The sequence below is a fragment of the Arvicanthis niloticus genome, chromosome 2 (genome assembly GCF_011762505.2).
Source record: "Arvicanthis niloticus isolate mArvNil1 chromosome 2, mArvNil1.pat.X, whole genome shotgun sequence".
Taxonomy (NCBI): Eukaryota; Metazoa; Chordata; class Mammalia; order Rodentia; family Muridae; genus Arvicanthis; species Arvicanthis niloticus.
In genome coordinates this window covers 75815047-75839034 of record NC_047659.1, presented here as the reverse complement: position 1 = coordinate 75839034, position 23988 = coordinate 75815047, and the positions used below count along the sequence as shown (strand labels likewise).

At 42.9% G+C, this 23988-nt stretch overlaps 1 protein-coding gene across 1 annotated transcript in view; it reads right to left on the bottom strand.

The window, feature by feature from the left end:
- Positions 1 to 3148: 3148 nt before the first annotated feature.
- Positions 3149 to 23988, bottom strand: part of LOC143441377 (uncharacterized) — a 46510-nt gene continuing 25670 nt past the window's right edge. The window contains exon 4 of the transcript XR_013108713.1: positions 3149 to 17977. The gene's annotated coding sequence lies outside the window, so the exon portion shown is untranslated. The remainder of the gene's footprint in view (positions 17978 to 23988) is intronic.

Here is a 23988-nt window from a genome sequence, read left to right as displayed (position 1 = left end):
AGCTCAGGGTCTCAGTGAGCAGCCTGGAGGTGTGGAACATAAGTCAAACCAGCCAGAGGAGAGCCCCCAAACTGCCTCAAGATACCACCTAGAGACCACCTACCCCAGAAAACAAAAGGTGTTGTTGAGCATTTGAGGGAGTTAGAACATCAGAGCATTGTTAGCGGGGAGTGAAAACAGTGTGGCCATTGTGAGAAGCAGAGTGGTGATCCCTCACATGGTAGAAACAGGATACTGTATAATTCAGCAATTCTCCTCCTGGGTGTGTATCCTCATCACTCCATTCCTGGTGGAAAGCAGGGTCTCCGAGAGAGTCGTGCACACCTGTGTTCCCAACAGCATTACTTTCAACAGCCAAAATTGAGTGTCTACAGATGGACTGTGATATGTAGTATAAGAGGGCTGATATCCCAAAGGAGGGGACCTTTAACACATGAAGACATTGCATACTGTAAGATAGATAAATAGATAGATACAGAGATAGATGGGTGGATGGATGGATGGATGGATAGATAGATAGATAGATTACAAAGTACAATGGCAAAATACTTCTATAAGGCACTTAGAGCAGTCTAGAGCTGTGTGGAGGAACCAGGGAGCTGTTGTTCAGTAGTTCTCAGTATTGCTCAGTGGTTCAGTGCAGTAGGCTGAAAAGGTTCTGGGCATGGATGCTGGCAATAAGGCACAATGTGAATTTATTGAATAACACAGAACACTGTTATTATAGGTAATATATAGTATATATAGTTATAATCACGGTTTTATGTGTATGCATACAACATATGTAAAGCCACTCAGAACTGGGATATGGGGAGGGTACAGGAAGCACTGGGGGCCCTGTTGTAAGAAAGGCACAAATGAATTGGAACAGTGGGAACAGTGGGTGCTGGTGCTAAGGGTCCAGGGGAAGCTGCAGTTTCCCGGGCTACCACTGTGTGACATCCTAGATGGTTCATCACTTATGCCCAATCCACCACCAAGGAAGGCCTCCTTTCTTTCTGCATATTCTTTCTGGAACATTCTTCCCAACTGTGCCCCTGCTCACAGCTGCTGTTTCCTTTTGGGTTATGAGAAGCTAATTTTATTTTTCTCTCATATGAAAAGATAAAGATGAGGGTCTTTTTTTTTTAATTTGTAAAATAGAGAAAAACAATAAATCACTCAAACATTATAATGCCTTACTTAGCCTCATTTTTTAAAAATTTATTTTATGGTGGTATGTTTTCATGAATATGTATACATGTATGTATGTTTAAGTGTGTGCAGTGCACATGCCTGTGCATGTAGAGGCCAAAGGACAACTCAGGTGTCACCCCCTCACACACTCCCTACCTTTCTTTCCCTTCCCCAATTTGTGTTTTCAGACAGGATCTTTCTCTGGCCTGGAACTGGCACAGTAGCTAGGCTGACGGACCATGAGCACCAGGGCTCCTGAGAGCCTGTCTGCACATCTCCAGGGCTGGAATTAGGATTACATACAGTGCACGCCCCAACACCTGGGTTTTTAGCACAGGTTCTAGGCACTAGAATGCGGTCCTCCCACTTCCAAGGCATTCACTGACTGAGCTAACTTGTCAACTCCTACCTTACTATATTTTAATCAAATAAACACATATGTGTAGTTTAAGCCCTCAAATAGTAATATAGTCTGTGATAAACTTCTTCCCAGGCCTTAGCTCCGATTCCTCTGGCTGCTGCTAGAGTCATTGCTGTAGAGGTCAGTAATGTGCTTACATGACTTCTCTGGCATTTTGTATTTCGTATCCAGTATGTCTTGAGTATATTACCATTAAAAATAAGAGTGTGTTCACTCACAGGATCTTCCTCCTCTCAGGCCCACTCTGCTCCTCCTCCATGTAGTGACATTGTGTGTTGACAATGTCATTTGTCATAAAAATTACACTGTATTCCCTTTGCTCTCCCTCATCCTCCTCAACTTCCTGCCCCCAACCTCATCAGGGAATTCATGATTTCCTTGTTTCTTTGCTTGGTTGTCTACTGACCATCACCAGTATTTCTCCAGCCCTTTCTCCCACGATCCTCTTTGCTTTTCTCTGCTGACATATTTTCCTGAGGCCTCCAACCTGGTTGGTGGCTGCTCTGGCTGGCTGCTCGATTGTCTACTCAGGTTTCCCCATCTTTATCATCCTATGACTTCTAGCCTCCCATTTCCTGTACTGGATCAGCTATGTCTTCTTGTCTTATTTAGTTTATTCCTTAATTTTGACGGAGCATACTGTTATTTCTCTTGCACGTGTATGTGATGCATCATATACCACATTGATGATGCATGTGGGTACAATACCATGTGCCCATGGAGGCCAGAGGAAGATGTCCAGTTCTCTCTGCCTTACTCCCTCACTGGACTTGAAGCTAGGCTGTTAGCCAGCAAGTGGTCCTTTTGTCTCTACTTCCCACATGATACTAGAGCTACCAGGCAGGCATCCTTTTACATGGATCCTGGAGATTTGAACTCAGGCTCTCACTTGTACAGCAAACACTCGGACCTACTGAGCCAGCACACCCCCCCCCCCCCCCCCGCTTGGTTTATTTACTAAGACTTTTTTTGTTTATTTGTTTAGTTTTTATTTTGAGACAGGGATTCTCTCTGTAGCTCTGGCCATCTAGGAACTTACTCTATAGACCAGGCTGGCCTCCAACTCAGAGTACCTCCTGCCTCTGTGTCCAAGTGCTGGGATTAAAGGCATGTGCCACTGCCATTGCTGCCACTGTCACCATCTGGCTTTACTATTACATGTTAAAGAAAGAGTGAAACAAACTATCAAAAGGTAAAACAGTTGAGTCCTGGGCCAAATCTGGAACTTAGCAGCCTAGAAGCATCATTCGGCCTTGGAGACATGTTAAGCTCCCCTTGCATTTTCCAGACAATTCCATTTTATCTGCCTGTCAAGATCACAGTGAACCCATCCCCCAGGACAACACTTCTGTGTGTCCTGGTCTGGCATGAGGCACCTGCCTATACCCAGCAGATGCCAATCAACACTTACCTTAATAATACCTTAGCCTCAACACCCAAGGTTTAAGTTGCATTAATCACCTAATAAAGAAATCTTCACAAGTGCTAATTACTGACCCAGCCCTCATGCTGGACCCATTTCAAAAGGTGGCATCTCAGAAGCTACCGTGCTTATACTCAGTCATTCAACAAACATTTATTGTCTACTGTAGGCAAGACACAATTCAAGGGCTTTCACGCAGGTTGTCTGCTTCAGTCCTCACGGCAGTCTTGTGAAGTGGGAGTTCTTGACCTTTGTAGTGAGGAAACTGTTGGAGAGATACAGCTTCTGCAGTATTCGCTCAGTACATGCATCCAGACTGGCTGCCAGGAGACAGACATGCGATGTGCACAGGCGTGTGTCCTTGACCTTTTGGATCTTCCAGTTTACATCATGATGACAAATATTGAGCACACAATTCCACACAATTTAAAGTAATTTGTTAAATATATTTGAGATTATTGTCTAATAGACTGTAAGGACATCTTCAGGAGGTCACTTGTCCTGGTCTGGAGAGTCAGAGGGAGTTCTCTGGAGGTCGCACATTTCTGTCTGTCAAATGAGGGAGTTCCTTAGCCAGATGAAATGAAGTGGAAGGGACAGAGGGAAGGCCAAACAGAAGTTAAGGCTCAGAGGTGGGGATAGGATTTGCATAAGGGAGGAGCTGAAAGGCCAGAGTGGTCCTGAGAAAAAGAAGACCCATGGGTGTACAGAGACCAACCAGGAAGGTCTTGTAAAGTATTGTGTGTTCTCTAAATGAACCTGCAGGTTGTTCTGGTGGGGGAGCTGAAGGATTTGCAAGAAATTTGGGGGTGTGATAAAGATACATTTTGTAAGAATTCATTGTTGTTCAGACTCTGATGGAGGGGATATCATTGGAAGAACTCAGAGAAGATGGCTCCCCAAACCATCATCAGAAGAGATAACTGCATAAAACATGGCTGCAGAGGGGAGGGATTCAGGGGGCAGTGAACAAGAGGTGTTCTCAAGGCCATGCAGATCAGAGCTCAGATCTGAACATAACTCTTGTGCTGACAGGGGCACTGTTCTTCCTGCCTAGTAACTTTTCGTCATTGTGACCAAAATACTTGAGGGAACAACTTAACGAGGCGAAAGGTTGTTGTCAGTCCATGGTCGCTTGGTTCCATGTGCTTGGAAAGAGCACAGTGGCAGAGGGAATCCTCATGGCAGACAGGAAGAGGAAAGCAAATCAGAAAGGGGTCATAAAGGTATGTATGTATGTGTATGTATGCATATACATATATGTGTATATGTGTATATACATGTATGTATATGTATGTATGTATATGTATACATATATATACATACATATACATACATATATATATACACATTATATAAAATATAGTAAATATATAATATGTATGTATATGTATACACACACACACACACACTCACACAGACACCTGTACCTAGTGACCCAGCTTCTGCTAGGGACCACCCCTAAACTTTCTGAAACATCTTTAAGCTATGCCACCAGGTGGGGACTTGCATTCAGAACATGAAACTGAGGGTGGAGCATTTCAAATTTAAACTCTGACATACTTCTTTCTCTGACCAAGAATGGACTGTGCACTTGTAGTTTTCTGTCCCTGTGTATTGTTTTGGTATGATGACTTATACGCAAATAGTCATGAGGAACACGTCCCTTTCCTGTGCAATGCAAGAGTCCCCATATTATGTTGTACAGTGTGTCACTCACCGAGTGAGTAAGACCCAAACACAGTCGCTGCCTTTAATAGCACACAGCCTGACAACCTCAGCAGCGATACAAACAGGATCCCAAAGCAAAGGGCAGCACAGGGAAGTTCTAGAATCATACACAGGTCTCATAGTCACAGTTACAGGACTGTTCTTGACTGTTTAGATATACTAAAAACAGTAAGATGTTTGATTGTCCACAAACTGGGATATGGTTTTCTAAGGAGACAAAGTCACTTTTAGACTGGCCCGATTCTCTGTTCCTGCCAGAAATTGTAGTCTTCATGAACAAGTGAAACTTGTTTTGACATTTGAAACTGGATTCATTTTTTTTTTAAAGTTCAGATATTGTGCCAAATAATTTAACTTTGTGGTCAATGCTTAAAAACTTTTATGTAGTTGGAACACAGTTGTGTTGCCTGGATTCCTATGCTCCGTTTGTTAAAACATGATTTGAAAAGAGGACTTGTCTCTCCGCAGCAGTCGGTAAGCACTTGAAGTGAGTCTCTGCCTTTCAGGTTTGAAAAGAATATAGGAGATGAAGACCTCATTCATGGATCTTGACTGGGTTCCCCTTGAGGATGACCCCAGGAACCCAGCTGTGTGCCTTTGGGCCTTTCTCAAACTGTCAAGTAGACAGGACAGGGATCAAAGGATGAGAAAAGAGCAAATGTTGCCATGATACAGAAGTTGTTCTTAAAGACACAAAACCTTGTATTTCCTGGCCCAGGTCTTGGAGTAGTTCTAATTGCATGAAGAAAGAAAGCCCTGTTCAGAGACACGTTGCTAGGTGTTGGTTGTTGGACAGAGAGTGTAAAGACAACTTGCAGATGACACTGAAAGACACAATCCTCTTTGCTATGAATCCTCTGTAGTTGACTGACCTCAGCACTTTTGTTGGCTTTTGTCCCACTGGGATCTTTAGACCCAAGAGTAGCCAGGGTGTTATTGTAGATTGTGAATGCATACACTTTGTTGTTGTTGCTGTTAAGAGTGTAGATCTGAGTCTCCCTTTCTGTTACTGAGTAGGAAGAAACCATGACAACAATGCTCTACATTGCCAATGATGCGAGTAACTCTTTTGCTGACTGAAGGGTGAGTTTTCAAAGATCGGGAGGAGATTTCCCCAGGTTCTGGTGGACGAGCTACAAATACATTTTGGAATTTAGACAGCAGTATTTACTTTTCTCTATCACTTAAAGGAATTCTAGACTAAAGCTCAGTAAACTATAGTCTGGGGCCGTATCTGAACTCCCCCTGATTTTGTAAGTAAAGGCCTCACACAGGTGTAAACCCAAAAAATAGTGTCCAGCCCTTTTTTGGGTAAGACTTGCTAACCCAGGGCCGGTTTGTATTTTAGTAAGTTATCATCTACCTAAAGGAATTAGACTGAATTACCCAATAACATGGCGGGTATGAGGGGTAGGGGTGTCTTTAGGATTCTTATTCTCCCCCAATGAGGATTCTCTTCCCCAAGGCAAACCCAGCCCTTGTCACTGATGTTTCTTATTTCTTCTGAAAAGCTCCCTCCTTGCCCCTCTTGTCTTAGTTTCTCCTTCCTTTCCACTTAGAGGTGGGACTGGGGCACTCGGCAGGAGTCTAGAACTGTCAGCTCCTGACTCCTGTGAACTTGGCCGGTACCTGAGCACATTTGATGCCTCATTGGGGCCAGGTGTTCCGGGTTCCTGGTTGGCTCTGCTGTCTGGCACCATGGAGGGTGGGGAAGGGCAGAACCACCAATGTGATGATGTCCTGGTCATTGGGAAACTGCTTGTTGGAAAGAAGGCGAGGCTGGAGAGCACACCTATAGATAGGCCTATGCTGGAGTTGAGGGGTAGGGAGAGACAGGGAGAAGCCCCTGGGCTCATGGGAAGTCTTTGCTGTGGAGCACAGAGTAAGAACTGCTGATTGAAAAGGCAGAAGGAGGTAGTCGGGTCAGGCTCTGAACAGGTGCTGTGGATGAGTGAACCAGGTAGAAGGTTTTGTTAAGATTCCCCATGTGCCTCCTGTACTCCAGTTCTTGAATAAATAATAGGTTATTGCTGAAATAAATAGAAGCCATGGTCTTCCCTGACATTTCTAGGGAGGGAAGGTGGCAATTTGGATGGTAGGGTAACATAATAGGGGGCCCAGATCACAGAGCAGGATGGGAGCCTCTTGCAGGGTCTGAGCAAGGGTGTGTTTTGCTCTGAGTTATGCTCCAGAAGATGACTCTGGCTGCCACACTGGGGCCCAGGTCAGAATCTATTGGAATAGTCCAGAGACAGGTAGCTAGGAAGAAGCACATTCTAAATTTGATACTGAGGCAGGCAAGCTTCTCAGCTAGGCTGGCCTTGGGTAGTAAGATGGAAGAACCAACCCAGGTACGAATACAGAGTTTTGTAGTATGGAAGGAAGAGGATAGAATTACTACTTACTGGGATGGGAAAATTTGTGAACCAGTTGGTCATGACTTTGGATGTGGACATGCCAATTGCCATGCTGCAACTGCTCAGGAGAAGCCGCTGTGAGTGTGGTATACAGGGGGAGAGGTGGGCTGTGGGTCTCAGTTTGGGAGTCATCAGCCTAGAGATGGTACTTGGAGGCTGAATTATCCCTTCCCAGAGGTGGATGCAGAAGAGTGTAGCATGTGAGCACAAGTTTCAGGTCATGCTATTCAGAGGGCGGAAGACCCAGGAGGATAGCTGGTATTTCTAAACACTAGAGAGCATGAGAATCCTTATCAGGACATTTACCAAAGCACTACCTGGTAGGGGGTGAGAGAACAAGTTCACAAAAAGCCCTCTCAGTGGTACAACAGATCCAGGCTGGTGGCCTCCATATGCCACCGAGGAGCCCTGCTGTGTCGCTCTCTCTAAAAGAGATGGTAATATCTGAGAGCTGCCAATTGTAAACTATGGCCGGGGTCAGAGGGCTTTCTGATGTGTTGTGCAGTCAGGAAAAAAGCTGTAGGAGTGGCTGCAGGGAGACTGGGGTGCTGTAGGTGTCAGGCAGGAATAACTAGGGGTGACTGACTCTCTGGCTGCTCCTCAGGGGGAGAAGCCATAGAGTTTCCTTAGAAGCACTTGGCACATTGTCCGGACAGCAAGAGAAGCCAGTGCTGCCATCGATAGCTGTGTGACTTCAGGAAAATTGCTCAATGTCTCCCAGGCTCTATTTTCTCATTGCAAATGACTAATAATTTTGACCATGGGGGTATTTGTAAAGATTAAAGAATTTTAAGCACATTAAAGCACGTAGTGAACTGCAAAGCGATATGCAAATACAAGTGGTAGAGTTGGGATCCCTGGCTCCATTTACACAAGAATGAATTGTCACACTTTGCATAAGTGTTGGGTTTTTCCTTTCTGAACTTACTTCTTTGAGATTCCCAATCCTAACCATTGGGGGAAAGACTGGGGTTAGGAGAGGGGAGAAGTGTAAGAGAGGAGGTGAATGACCAAAGTACATTATTACACGTCTAAGTATCTTAATGACGCCTATTATTTTGTACAATGAGTTAGGCTAAAGGGGGAAAAAAAGACAAAGTCAATATTTTAGAGACAAAAAAAAAAAAAAAGATTTACAAACAGAAAATGAAAATTACTTGCTTGAGAATTAAAGCATGAACCACCACCCCTGGACTGGGAACACAAGAGAGAAATTTCACTCCCCCAATCAACAATTGCTCCCTCCCTCTGGTCCCTTATCTACTTCCTCCTTATCTCAGAAAAGCCTTTAGTCAGTTGCCAGGCGAGATTGCTGATCTTTCTCTTCTGCCTCCCACAACGCTGATAAAAAGCAGGAGGGGGCACAAGGGATGGAAATAATTCTGGTCCTGCCAGCCTCAAAGGAGCATTTTAAGCCAGGGGACGGGGTTTCCCTGCCAAGGGCGAAGAGATCAGTAGGTCTTTAGTGTTCCAGTCTTGACAGTCAGAAATCATCTCTTGACTCTGGAGAAGTCAGTGAATTGGATTCAAGCTTTAGGGACCCTTTGGATGTTTGCAACTTTGCTTGGGTTGCAGTCTGGTTATTTCTGCCTGCAGCCACTAGATGGCAATGTCTTCCTAACCCTAAAGCAAGGTTTTGCTTTGGAAAAATGCCAAGTTTTAACCTGGAGAAATAGAAATAACACACACACACACACACACACACACACACACACACACACACACACACACGCTCTCCCTTAAAGCACAAAAGAATGTCTATAGTGGTAGGGAAGCAAAGGCTGTTCTTTCTGAACACAGGGTAAGTTAGTGATGCAGACAGACAGACAGGGCACCTGCTTAAAGAAGGTATGTTTGTGAGGACGGAGGTCTCCACTGAAGATGTGGCTGCATACAGTGTCGGCGGGCGGGGAGATATGGAAACTGGCAGGTGTTAGGGAGCTGCAGAGGTAGTGGAGATGTGCCCTAGATGGAAAGCTTGTGTGAATCTTGCAAAAAACTGCCCATGCCAAGTGCCGCTTGGCTTTGCAGAAGTTGGCCTTGCAGACTGCATGTCCAGGGCTGGCTGTTAAGAGTATCCTGGCAGAATTAAGTACCTCCTTTGCAGGCAAAGAATATAGAGAGAGCGACGGGAGTCTTCTCTTGTAGATGGGGAAACTGAGGTCAGGGCAAGGTAGCTCTCTGGATTCTGTCTTCTTGCCAAGTTTCTTTGCATGTAAACATCTCAATTGACTTTAAATGGCTTTTTCCAATGTCTCATGCTCTGTGATGAGCTAGCACACCTTCTTAAGCTTCCTGGCTCCAGCTTGCCAAGCACTGGCGTCTGTGCAAACCCGGACATGCTGCAATGGTTGAGGTTCCAATAGCAGATGAATTTGTTCAAAGCCATCCAGCAGCTGACTGATCCAGTAGAGGAGAAAAGTCATTTAAAGTAATTGCTTATTAACCTGCCAAACAATCTCACATCTCACAGTAGATGTTTTGCAGTTAATAATGATAATAGTAAGCACTTATTTAGTGCTTCTTGTGGACCAGTCTCTGTTTTAATCAGTTAATATTATTAAGTCACATAATCCCAGCAGCACCATGAAGTAGGTCTTACTGCTTTTTTTTTTTTTTTGAGACAGGAACTGTCTATATTGCCCATGCTATCCAGGAACACAGGAAAATCCTCCCTGCCTCAGTTTCCCCAGCGCTTGGATTACAGATATCTGCTGACATATCCTGTTCAGTTATTACTGTATCTGCTTTACAGGTCCAATAGGGTAAATCAGAGAAGGTAAATAACTTGCCTATGGTTACACAGCTGGAAGGCACAGAGCCAGACTCACACCCTACTTTGCCTAACTTCAGAGCAGATCTTTTAGCATTCCTGCTATGAAGTTGCTTGTGATACTTTCTCCCATTTGTAGGCTCTGACGGAGGAACTTGTCAGAGTTTCGGACCAGAGCACCAGTCAGCATCTCATCACTCTCTGGTTGGGACATGGTGGCCCAGGGGTGGTGAGCAGGCTCAGGACTCGGAGCTTGGTGGCTTCCACGTCACACCTACAGGTGTGACACTACAGTATGTGAATATGTGGGATGAGAGAGTTGCTTGCAGACAGAGGCCAGCACCAGCAGGCAAGACACTGCTGGATCTGTGTCTGCTTGGGGGCAAGCACAGGAGGAACAGGTATCTCGGGGGACAAGGGGACAATGGCACAAAGAGGTAGGCCATGTACAAAGGGTTTCCCTGTGCTGGGCTCTGTCATGTGTCACAAAGGGACATAGCATGTTCCAATAAGTACTGACTACTCTGTCCGCATCTTGTGGGAGACAGGGTCTCAAATGCAGGAATGGATGCCATGGGCTAAGGGGCACAACACAGCTGAAGGCTACATGCTTAGCATGTATGAAGGTCTGGGGTCCCTTGGCACTAAAAGCAAAAGCAGAAACAAGGAACACAGAGGCCAGATTAAAAATGGGCTTCAAAAACCCAGGTTCCTGTTTTACCACAGAAGGCTATGACATTGAAGTGGAGGCACGTGAGACGCAGATGACTAGTCACCAGTTGCCAGTGCCAAAGTTACTGGTACACAAGTAGCACAGAGATTTCCAGTCTGACAGACTGGATTCCCAGATCCACCCTCCCTCTTTTAGCATATGACCTGTGGGCAAACTATCTAGTGTCTACTGAGACTCTATTTCCTCATATTTAAAAAAGGGAAAATTCAATATCTGCCCCAAGGTTGCTGAGAGTATTCAACAGATGAAATAAACGACATACCTGGTTGGCCACACTGGCTGCTGAGGTGTCTAATAAACAGTAATGGGGATGACAAGGATGGTTGCTGTATAGGCCCACCCTGGAAGTCTTGTTACACAAGCCTGGCAGCCTGAGTTCAATCCCCACGACCCATGTAAAGGTAGAAAAGTGTCCACAAAAATGTCCTCTGATCTCTACACTTGTGTCATGGCACATATTCCCTTACCTTATCTATGAATGAGTGTGTGAACGGGTGCACACACACACACACACACACACACACACACACACACAAACAGTAATAAAAAATATGTTTTTTAAGGGACCAGAAATAGAAAAGAACAAAAGAACACCTAAGGATACCTCTTTCCAAGAAAAGAAATCAGGACTCTATAATGGGTTTGAAAGCCAAATATGGCTTCCTTGATGAAATGCTAGTACCTGGGTGGAAAAAAGCCACGGAGAGTTGTAGAGACTGCTGGATCCACCTGCATGCTTCTCAGTTCTCCTCCATGCACCTGCCACACAGTCTCAGGTTCCACCATGAGGACTTCTACCTGGAACAGCAACCAGGTAGAAGGGTCTGGAATGTTCTTATTCTCCACATTTAACTTTGGGCTTCCTGTTCTTGATATAAATACAAATGAAAGCTGACAACTCATTTTCTTCTTTTGCATTACAGAAGGGACCCGTCATTGTGGAAGATTGAGGGAAAAATCAGGCTAAGCAAAATTATGAAGATAATTCAGCCTGAAACCCAATCATCTGCATGTAATTACTATTAGAATGTTGGTCTTCGCCCTGTCATTTCCTTTTTATCAAAAAGTTTTTCTCTTGTGGAATGTAATATTATGTATACCATTTTCCTTTTTGGATAATGATTTTTTATCTCTCCTCCAGGGAATCTTTTCCAGAGTTGTGAAGAATTTGCCCAAATTCTCTTTAGAAATGTGTATGTTAATAATCCACCTCCCAGTTGATCTCTGTGTATGGCAGATAGAAGAAGGAACAAGTTCTATTTCCCTTCCAAATGAATTTTCAGCAACAACCAAGCCCTGGTCTCTCCACCATTCCTCAGTTTTACCTTTTCTTGCAAACTCAGTTGACCACACATGAGCAGATCTCTCACTGGTTGCTGCTGTGACCCAGCAGTCTGTCTGCATGCTGTATGTAAAGAAAGAGGTTATGCTTTTCTGTGAGGTAACAATGAGCCTCAACATTTCATGGATAAACCAATTTCCACCTTGGCAGATCCCAGGAGATGTATCACATCCTTTCCAAGGTGGAGTCAGCACTGTTGGGAGAGCTCTCCATACAGGTGACAGACTGGAAATGGTCCATGGGCTTCATTGACTCATCATGAAAACATCATCCATCATTCCCTTCCTCTTACAGTTCATCTGTCATAACCAGTTAGGGAGCTCCACCTGTCTGCAAAGGGCAGTGATGTGCTGGCTGTCACGTGCCTGGAAGGGGAGGATGCTATTGGAAAACACGAGTGATGACTGTCTCCATTTATCTATCCCTGAATGAAAATGACAGTCTTAATCACCACAGCTTAACAGCACGACTCCATAGCTGGCAGAGCAGGTCCTCCAGCCCTGCTTCTCCTTCTAGAAGGTCAGGGCTTGTCTTGAATCCTGGTAATTCTATATGAATGTAAGAAAGTGGTCAATGTCTTATTACAAGGTGGGAGATAGATCTGTCTCAGTTGGTCAAATGCTTGCCATATAAGCATTCAGGATCTGAATTCAGATCATCAGCATCCATGTAAAAAAATCCTGGTATCATGGCCTTCTTAGCACTAGAGAGGAGACAGAGAGTTTCTGGGGACTTGCTGGTTAGTGAGTGTAGCCAGTTGGTGAGTTTCCCAGGTTCAGTGAGAGAATGTCTTAAAAGAATACATACATGTTAGTAACATGAGGCAGAATGAGTCTGTTGTATTTATATATTTGGGAGTACACGTATGTAACAACAATTCATGAAAAAAAGGGGCCATGAATTTGAGAGATAGCAAGGAGGAGAGACAGCAAGAGATTTGGAGGGAGAAAACAGAAGGCTAAAACAATATTATACTCTAATCTCAAAAAATAAAAAATAAAATAAGTAAAAAAAAAAAAAAAAGATTTAGAGCTGATGCAGAGACCCACAGCCAAGGAGTAGGTGGAGCTCAGGGCAACTCCATGTGAGAAGGAGAGGAAGGATGTTAGGAGCCAGAAGGGGTCGAGGATACCACGAGAACATGGCTCACAGAATTAACTAGGCAGGGCTCACAGGGGCTCACAGACATTGAAACAACAGCCCCAGCACCTGCACGGGTCTGTGTAGGTCATGGTTGTGTAACTTGGTGTTCTTGTGGGACTCCTAACTGTGGGAGCCAGGTGTTTCTGACTCTTTTGCCTGCTCTGGGGACCTTTTCCTCTTATGGGGTTGCCTCATGTAGCCTTGATCCGAGGGTTTGCGCCTAGTCTTACTGTAACTTGTTATCTGTGTTAGGTTTATATCCCTGGGAGGCTTGCTCTTTTCTGAAGGTAACCAGAGGAGTGGTTTGGGGGGAAACTGGAATAAGGGACCTGAGAGGAATAGAGGGAGGTGAAACTGGTTAGTATGTGTTGTATGAGGGAGAATAAATGATAAAATATTTACATGTATAAAAATAAAGAATTATATAATAAGGCAGAAAGTGATCAAGGAAGACACTCAGCATAACCTGTGGCCTCTACACTCAGACATACATAGTGTGGAAATGCATATGTCTTAATTGAGATCTTATCGGATACATAGCTCTACTGAGAAAGAGAATTAACATTTAAAATAGAGAGTGCTTTAACCAACAGCATGACTTTTTATCTTTTGACCCTGGTCTTTTTCACTTCCTCTTGAGAATGCTCAGTGTTCTGAACAGGGGCCTTGTATACAGCTTGTTAAAACTTCCCTTCTTTTTTTATATTAATTTTTTCTTTATAAATGTTTATAGTTGGTATATAAGCATTTGTTCATTTTCTTTATTGACTTTGCACCCAGAAACATTGTGAAAACCATTTTATACTTAGTGTGCATGTGTGTGAGATTCATGTCCAGAGGTCAGAGAACGACTTGTCAGAATTGGTTCTTTCTTTACACCATGCAGGTTCTGGTGACTGAATCTCATTTATCAGGCTTTGCAGCAAATCCCCTTACCCGTGGAGCCATCCTGCTTGCCCTTGGGAAACTCTTGGATTATAAAAATTGTCTATGGCTTTCCATGGATTTTGATGGGGGTATGACCCCTCCATCCAACTGACATCGATACACCTACAGGCTTAACCTCAGACCTGTGTGGCCCAAGACTAGGCCTTGTTAAAGAGCCTTCTTTGCCTTAAAAATGTAGCTCTCATCAAAGAAACTTCCCTTTTCAACAGAAGCCAGCACAGAAAACCTTCTGTGGTTTTCTGTGGTCAAAATACTGAAAACAAAATATGGTATGGTGGCCAGCCCTAGCGGATACATCACTAACACAACTCCCACAGCCAAGGCGCAGGGAACATCATGGGAAATAAGGCAGAAAGATTTTAAGAGTCAGAGGACCAGAAAGTCTGCTGTGAGATTGTGTCTCTTAAAAATAACAGGAAAGCTTTACCTGTGATATCTCAACAATATGGCTGCCTAAAAAAGACCCCAACAATGACAACGTGAATAGGCATGTTAGCATGGAAGGAGGAAATCTCGTAGAGCTGCACCCCTCAACAAAAGACCAATGATAACTAACAACTGCCAAGAGAGGGAGAATTAGTCTTCCCCAGGGATGAGCTTCCCTTATGGTTGTTCAATACTAAATGGTCAACCCTGAAATCATATGCATACAAGCAAGAGTAAATGGACTCAGCTGATTGCATTTATGCATTTCCACATATGTATGTCATATGTATATGTGTAGTGTATGTGTATATGATGTATATGTATATGATGCATATGCATATGTATGTCATAATAATAAGTAAAAGAGGTGATGAGTTTGAGAGGGAGTAGGCAAGAAAAGGGAAGGATTGGAGGGACGGGACACAGCTAGAATAGCTGGGAGTGGGAGAAAGGAAATGAGGTAACTATGCTTAAAACATTTTTAAAATTATTGTGGGAAAAGAATATAATCCACACATAAAAACAATTCTTATGTATTTCCTTTTTCTTTCATTCATTATGTATGCGTATGTGGAGGCATGAGTGTGGTGTGTACACACTTGTGTGCAGGTGTGAACACCCATGCACATATGGAGACCAGAGGAAGATCTTGGGTGCCCTGCCTATTACGCTCTACCTTAGTTCACTGAGACATGGTCTCTCAAGGACCCTGATCTAGGCTGGCGGCTGGCTAGCCCGGCAATCTTTCCGTTTCCATTTCTCACATTGCTGGAGTTACAGGTGCCATGGCCATGTCCTAGTGGTAAATGTTAATCTGCTCTAAACCAGCTTTTATTATTTTTTTTAATATGGGGATTCCAACTCAGATCCTCATGTTTGTACAGTGGGCTCTCTTTTTCATGGAGTCATCTCCACAGCCTGCCTTATGTCTTTATTTCTTGTTCTTGTCTAACCCTGTAGATGCTACTGAATAGAGACCGGCGAGAACCAGCCTCCTTCTTCCATTCATAGCCTCAGAGAGAACATTTTTAAAGTTCCTTCTATAAACACATTGTTAAGGATTTTTACTGTGGGCACTGAATAGCAGATTATTAATATGCCTTATTTTTTCCTAATTTCCAAGATTTTTGCATACTAAACGTATATTGAATTTTTCTAAGTGTTATTTTTCTCTGCATGTATTGAGCTGACTACTTATGCTCCTAGACTCACTATTCTCTGATCAGGCTATTCCCTGATAAATTCCTTGTAAGTGCGAAATAACACAAGTCTAAAATGTGTTTGATACACGGAATCGTTGAGCACTGCGGTTCAGGGGCAGAGTATCCTCGGGTTTGTCAGCTGCCTGGGGTGATTGGGAATTGAGGTTCATGGTTGTTGCCCAGAGTCTTCAGTGTTTTTGCTCATACTGCTAACCCAGGAAAGGTCAAAATTCAAAATTACAAGTGCAGTTTCTGCTAAGTGTGTTTACTTTCATACCATCAAAAAGTTGAAAACTCATGGGTCTGGTGATGTATGTTTTGTTGCTGTTGATCTGGTTTCCGATTATAGGACATACATAGCATCATGCATTCTAGCATCCTAGAACAAGTCAGATTTGCACATTGTGGATTTTTCCTTTACATATTGCTAGAGTTGGTTTATCAACACTTTGCTTAGCTGTTTACACCTATGTTTACATGGAAAATTGCCCTGTGGGTTTTTTTCCCCCTCACCCTATGTTTTACTGGATTGTAGCACTGATGTTATTCTAGTTTCACAAAATAAAGAAGGGAGTATACCCACTTTTTATATTTTCTGGAAAATTTTGTACAAGATTGACATTAAATCTTTAAACATTTAATAATATCTGGTTGAGCTTATCATTTGGTGACAAGTTTATTTTAAATTTCAGATTTTCCATGGTGTTTTTCCTTATGCTAATCTTGGTAAATAACTTTTTCTTGAGGTTTATATTCATCTGCATTTTGAAGTTTATTGGCAGTCTTTTGTGATGCCCTCACTATATTCTGCAAATGTCACCAACAGATGCAATATTGCCACTCTTCCTTTGCTGGTGGTAATAGCAGGGTCTTTCCCTTTTTCTGTCCTGCTTTGTCTGAACAGATTTATTGCTTTTATTAGTTATTAAATCTTTATTATATTTATTTTTTAATTTATGAGGGGTACACCAGGCACACATGTGGCGGTCAGAGCACCGCTTTTAAGATTTGCCTCTCTCCTTCTACCTTGTGGTTCCAGGGGACTGAGCTGAGGTATTGGGAGTTGGTAATAAGCTCTTTAACCCATCTCAGTGGCCCCTTTGTCAGTTATTTTAAAGAACCAAATTCTGACTTTTTAAATCTTTAAAAAAAATTTTTTTTCTTTAAAATTTTTTTTTTCTTTCAGTATTGTTGTTAACATTCTTTTAGGGGAAGACCCAAACAATGTCTATCCCTCCTCTGCAGGTCCTGGCTACTGCCTGAGGTACAATTCTACCACAGTTCATCCTGGGGGAAGCAAGGAGTTTATTAGGCTGCCTTACAGAGAATGGGCAAGCTCGTACAGGCAGGAGGATGGATGTCCGTAAAGCAGCCTCTGGGAGGTCTGCATCCAGAATGATTCCCCCATGGCTGTGTAGTTGGCATGCCACCCCTCAGCAAGTCCGTCCTTGGCTACAGGATTCTAGCCCCTCCCTGAGGCCATATGCAATCAGGGCAGAACTGTATACAACTGGTTGAGAGGAGTGGCTGGATACTTGGGTGAGGGCCCATGACCCTCTCCACCCTCCTTCCATGAAGGAGTGTCAACAGTCAACAAGTATTTGCAAGCAGACACAGCTGAGTTCATGAAGGTGGTGGCAGTTTGCCTTGAAGGACAGTCCTGTATGACATTTCTTTTTCTTGAGTTTAGTCCACATCTGGACAAGACTATTTCACTATTGTTTTCCTAAACTCTTCTAAAAACGTTGTGTTTCCTCTGTATCATTCTCATCTTTGTATTTCCTATCATCCTGTCTCTCTGCTTCATTCTGGGTAGCTTCGATTCCCCAATTCTCTTCCTACTTGTTTTGAATTTGTTATTAATCCTACCCGTTGAGCATTTCATTTGGGCTATTGGGACTTTAAATGTTACAATTCTAGAATTGTTATTCTAGAATAATAATTGTTTTGTGCCAGGGCCTTCTACACACTGGCTCATGCTCTGAATCTGGAACTTCTGCCTGGCTCCTTTAATTCACAGTTGTTTTTTTCTCAGTTCATGACTCATTACTTTTTTGAACTTTGTGATAGTCTGGTCTCATAAATGGCTATAAGGGGCAGTGTGACTTTTGTAATACTTACATTTCTTTTATGACATTTGTTATTCTTATTTAGATATTTTTCTCTTTTGCTGGACTTACAGTTCAAGGATCATCAAGAAGATTCTCTGTCTAGTCCATTTTTGTATTTGTCAAAGTTCTACCTGGAATATAAAAATATGAGTGACAGATTTCAGTTCTACTTTCTCTCCCCTTCCTTCCTTCCTTCCTTCCTTCCTTCCTTCCTTCCTTCCTTCCTTCCTTCCTTCCTTCCTTCCATTCTTTCCTTCCTTCAATTCCTTCCTTCCTCTCCCCCCCCCATCTTTTTTTTTTTTTTTTTTTTTTTTTAAACAGCATTTCGATATGTAGCCCTGGTTGGCCTTGAGCTCACTCTGTAGACCAGGCTGGCCTCTACTCACACAGCTCTGCTTGCCTTTGCTGGGATTAAATGTGCATCACCACACCTAGCCTCTACTTTTTGTATCCAGAGTTCAAGCCATCTAGGCCTCCATACTGTTTCCTAAAATAGAGGCTGGCTAGCCTCAGGGGTGTGGGGTGGGGTGGGGTTTGCACTCCCTGCTCCTCCTGTGCAAAGCATCCCTCCCAACAGGTGCCCATCTGCTTTCATCTGCCATCTCCAATTCTCTGACGACTGTACAGCATAGTGGTCCCTTTCCCCTCTGCCACTCCCTTCTTTATCTTACTTCACAACACTTGGCCACTAAATGACAGAATATTGCCAGATGCTTCTATTTGATTATTATCTGTCTTTATTGCTAGTTTATAACCTCCTCTTAGAGGGTGGCTCTTCTGAGTTCTTTTTACCAGGAAGGTCCCTATGTTTTGGTCAGTTCTTAGAACACAACAGCTACCCAAGAAAGATCTATATACTAGGTTCGATGATAGTTGCTTTATATAAAATTACCTTTTCCTTCAGACTACACTGTTGTTGTCTTCCTGTTGCTGGTGAGTGACCCTGAGGCCCAGAGAGATTATTTAACATGCCAAAGGCAACACAGTAATGATTGAGGTGGGATTTGAACTCAGCTCTTAATGATCCTGCAGCTATCCAGGCTGCACTTGTGTATGTAACAAATGCCTATTGGGACATGCACATAAAATTGGGAAAGGTAGGTTGGGGTGGCCAACAACATTGAGAAAGAAAAGAGATCCATGAAACTGTGGGCTCAGGTACTTTCCTATGATCTGCAGCCCTCCTCTAATCTCCTTGCACTATCAGCCCCATCTGAGAGTCTCCAACTGCCTCCTGCCTCTGCCAGTCTGTTTCTGGTCTTTTGTTAGCTTGTTGGATCCAAACAGCAGTGTCAGCAGAACAATGACCAGATATGTGAAGCAATGCATAAGACAAACAGAGGAGGCAGCTCTCGGGTGACGCAAGACTACACAGATGTCAGGCACCGTGTGCTTGTACACCCGCCCATCCATGTTATTCAATTTTTACACATTTCTGATAAGCCTGGCAGATGGACTGCCTCCCCTGGGGCCTCTTGGAGAAGCAGTGCAGGCGTGTGTTGCTTTAGGTTTTCTGACTGGCTTCTCAGGGGCAAAAGCAAAAGGTTCTGAAGCAAATGCAGGGACCAAAGAGCATTCAATAGCACCCAGAAATGCTGGGGGACAATCCTGAGGTCTTTGTGTGTCAGAATTTCTATTCTGTCACCTGGTGGTTTGGGGGTAGGGGCTAGCGTACTATATCCTGACCTTCTCTAGAGCTTTCGGGCATGCTTCATTTAAGAACAAGCAGGGGAGCAACAGAGACCATCTGAGGAGCATGATCGGACTCCCTCCACACAGCCTCCTCATGTTCCTGTGATCACTTGGTGATGAAGAGGGCTTCCTTCTGGATGGGATGTACAGAGAGGAGCTAACTTTGGGGTGAAGTAAAAAGTGGGACCTTGGTTAGTAGCTGGGTCATAGCTGAATGACTCAACAACAGTAATTTAGTTAGTCTCGGATTTCTCTTCTCTTGAATGGCAATTACTAAGTATTCCACAGTATGGCTGTGGAGAACACACGTAGCCATGTACCAGCAGGACAAAAGCAGGGACATCATGAGATGCTAGTCAATCAGTAATACATCTTACTGGGTGTGGGAACCAGATGGTCTGTGCTTTTTACCACAGCTCTTTAATCTGTGGGTCATGGCACCATATAAAGTTGTGTAATTGAATGTAAAGGTCATGAAAAAATTTTAACAGTAAAGGTTTGTGAATACACAGTGACTGAAATCTAATTCAACGATCAATGAGTAACAAGTCTGAGGTGTTCCTTGCAGTGCTGACCCGCATACATCTGGTGAACTTCACTTCACTCTAGCCTTGCTTGCAAACACAGAGTGAGCATTTTCCCCCAACATAATGTTTTTATTAATTATTTGGGAATTTTGTACAATGCACCCCATCATAGTAATTTTCCTTTCTTCCCAGGTCCTTCCTCCCTTCTCTCAATAATTCCCACCCCAGGTCCTCCCTCCCCTCTCTCAATAACTCCCACCCCAGGTCCTCTCTCCATTCCCCCAACTCCCACCTCTCACTAACACTTCCCGATACACCCCAGTTCAGAATTGAGACAGTTATCTGTTATGAATTTTAGTGTTCTTACTGTATGTAGAAGATTTTATGTAGGAGATAAATGATTTTAATTAGAAAAAACAAAGACTAATTTTTTTTCTAGTTTTCCTTCCTCTTGTACATATCAAATCAACTTATCTTTGGATTGTATAAGAATGATCTCAAAATTTTGTTTGATATGCCTTTGTTCATTTCATTAAAAAAAAAAAATCACTGGCTCACGATTAAGGTAGAACGTCCATAAGTTTCTGATCCATCCCTGAACATGCGTCTGTCATTTTGTCGTATGTATTTATGTGAAGCAGCAGTCTTGACACTGATGATAATAAAACAAAAAAAAATTGATCACCTCAGAAAACCTTTAAAGATGCTTTATGTCCTGCAGTATCAAATAGTCAGCTGCAGATTAAATTTTATAAAATAAGCATGGCCATCTTATTAGTATGCAGATTTGCATTAATCTCCACTAATGGTAGTTACATACATACCAAATGTTTTTTGTAAACAATACATTTCTTCACAATTTCCTATCAGTAACTTTTGTCTTGTATTGAGCCATAAGGGGAAAATGTTTAAGAAGCCATACACTATGTGACAGGCTACAAACTATATTTCTTTTCTTTGTTCTTCTATTCTGTGAATGCGGATAACTGTTTTCTGTCTTATTGAAAAGGAGACCTGAAAATCTGTTCTTAGAAGAACCACCCAGGCCATTCATTAAAAATGCATCTTTCTGAGTCTTGTTTCCAAGATTCTCAGTTTCAGAAGATGCTCAGAGATTTGTGGGTATTTCCCGCAAGAATATCCTTGCAGTAGACTGAACATGTGTGTCTGTGGTTCACAAATTTATATACTGCAATCCTCACTTCCAGTGTGATGATGCTATTAGGAAATGGGACCTTGGGGAAGCAATTAGGTCATGAGGGTGGGACCTTAATGAGTGAGATTAGTGTCCTTATACAAGAATCCCCATGGAGCTTCCTCACCCTCACTGTGTGGAGACAGAGTGAAAAGATGGTGACTGTTTATGAATGACGAAGTGAGCCCCCTCCAGACACAAAATTTGTTAGTACTGTATCTCATTTCATGGCTTCCAGATCCATAAGAAATAAATTTCTATTTTTTATAAGTTATCTATAGTTTTTCCTTATAGAAGCCCAAATGGATGAAGGTATACAACACACTCATTTCCTGTCACCTAAGGTAATTCTGACTTAGAGAAACTCTGCTCTAGGATTCATGGAAGGCCTACAAAGCCTGGTTGCCTCAAATGCAAAATGTTCTTATAAAGAACAAAAATAGAAATGCAGACTCCCCTCAACCTCCTTTGGATGTTCAATTTGCATGGTTATAGCACCTTTTCATCAAGGGCAAATGAGACCCAAATGAATTTTTTTACTGTGACCCAGAAAGAATATCTTCTGGTGGTAAGGCCTGGGGGAGGAGAGAAGAGCCAGAGTGCCATAGGGAAATTTATGCCAGCCACAAGACACCTGGCATTTGGCTTCTGTTCCATGGTCATGCAACTGTGGAATGTCATTTAGATTCTCTAGATCTGTTCTTTTATTTTCTGAAAAATGCCTTGCTTTGTCCATGCCTGAGGGCTACCATGCTTACATGAAATAAACAGTCTTCCAAATGGGCACACCTCATGATGATCAGAGGATGGACAACAGAAGGTGATAGTTATTGAATGGACTAGAGGGCAAAGGTCAGCCACCTCCTGTATCAGTTGGAACCTAGCTGAGAGAGCAGAATAGAGAGAATGCAAGTGTTTTCAACAGAGGGAATCTAATGCTGTAATGAATGGTGCCAACACTAGAGGAACTCCAAAAAAGCCAAATTTGTTGATGAGATATTGCAAAGTTAGCAACAGTAGAGCACCAACAGCATTTGCAAGCTCCTAAGAAAAAACAGTGGGAAATGTTACCAGTGTTCCTGATGGATAGTTGTGGAAGAAGCTGGAACCATGGAGGGAAAGTAATGGCTGCTGGAGGCATGTTTAGGGAAAAGAAAGAGCAGAGCAGTTCCCTGGCCTTTTACTTCCTCCACCAGTCTCCTACTGGGGCTCCTGCTGGTGCCCCAATAGAAAGTATCACTTCTATTGGCCACAGTCTCCTCACGACAACATGGTGGTCAAATAGAGGCTGGTTCTATTTTCTTTTCTTTTTTTTTTTACTTCCTTGCAAGAGTGTACTGTCCAGCAAATGGATGGTTTAAAAAAAAACAAACAGCCTACTGTACAGAATACACTATCTCTATACTAAAGTCACTAGCACTACTTTATCTAGAATTCTATTGATGGTCCCTTCCAACTCCTTCAGCTCGTAGGTTGCCAAATGTTCTGTTACACTTAGAGACCATTTCACAACTGAAGAGAGATAATGGGATTCTAATGTCATGAGTGAGTCAATACATACATGGTAGAAATCTTACTTAAGAATTCCATACTATTATTAATTATTTAGCTGCTATATTTGCTCAGGTGTAGGCAAAACTTGTCTAATTTTTTTTAAATATTCCTTTGCCTCTGCAGACAAAGAAAAATCGTACAGACTAAAGGTTAAGATAAAATAAAATCTTGATTTGGTACCATTTCTTTTCTCAGAAATCTTGGTCATTGTGGAGACAGTGACCCAGACCTCTGCCATCTAGCCCATAGATATCCTGTTTGTTTGATTTTTGGACTCAGTATTAACTGCTGATGAGGTACAAGATGAAGTTTGGTACCTGTGATGGTTGCTGTTGACAGCATCACAGCATCTAAAATCATCTAGGAGATACCTGTGAAGGATTAGACAATTCTTCACATTAGGTTATCCTCTAGGCAGATTTGGGAGGGATTATCTACGAGGATGGGAAGACCCACCTTGAATGTAACTGGTGCCATTCCATGGGCTAACATCCCAGACTGCATAGAAAGGAAAGCACTAGCTGAGCCCAGGGTTCATTGTTCTCTGCTGTGTGTCTTGTGACCAACTGCCTCATAGGTTGTCTTCCACACCTTTGAATTGTGAGCCAAAATAAAACCCTTTCTCCCATAAATTGCTTTTAAAAGGGTATTTTATCATATCAACAGGAAATGAAACTAATACCTATGTTAGGTTTAAGCCAAATTCCAATTACAAAGGTCCAGGGGCAGGCATGCATCCAAGAAGAGGATCAGGTATGTGTGATTTGGACTTATTTGGTCTTAGATGTACTTCCTACCTGTTCTCTCCATGGTGAACACCCCAAGACATTGCCATCAGAGAATCAGAAGGTATTCTTGGCTATCACTTCCTAAATCAGTATGGCTAATGGGGTTCTGCTATCTCCCTTTGGGTTTGTTTGATGGAGCTCGCAATTCAGAGATTTCTGTCTAGTAAGTGGTGAGAAACCAGGGAGCATATGAGACTTACCTAGTTTCATAATCTAGCCTGCAATCTGAAGTTAGAATGGATGATTACATAGTGTGTGACTCAAAGGCCACAGGCTCTGGCATCTGACATTGAGTGCTCACATTGAGAGCGGAATTTCTTGCACACCTTCTCAAACTCTCTCAAGCTGGGTCCAGGAATTCTGCTTCCCGCTTTCTCATAAAAACA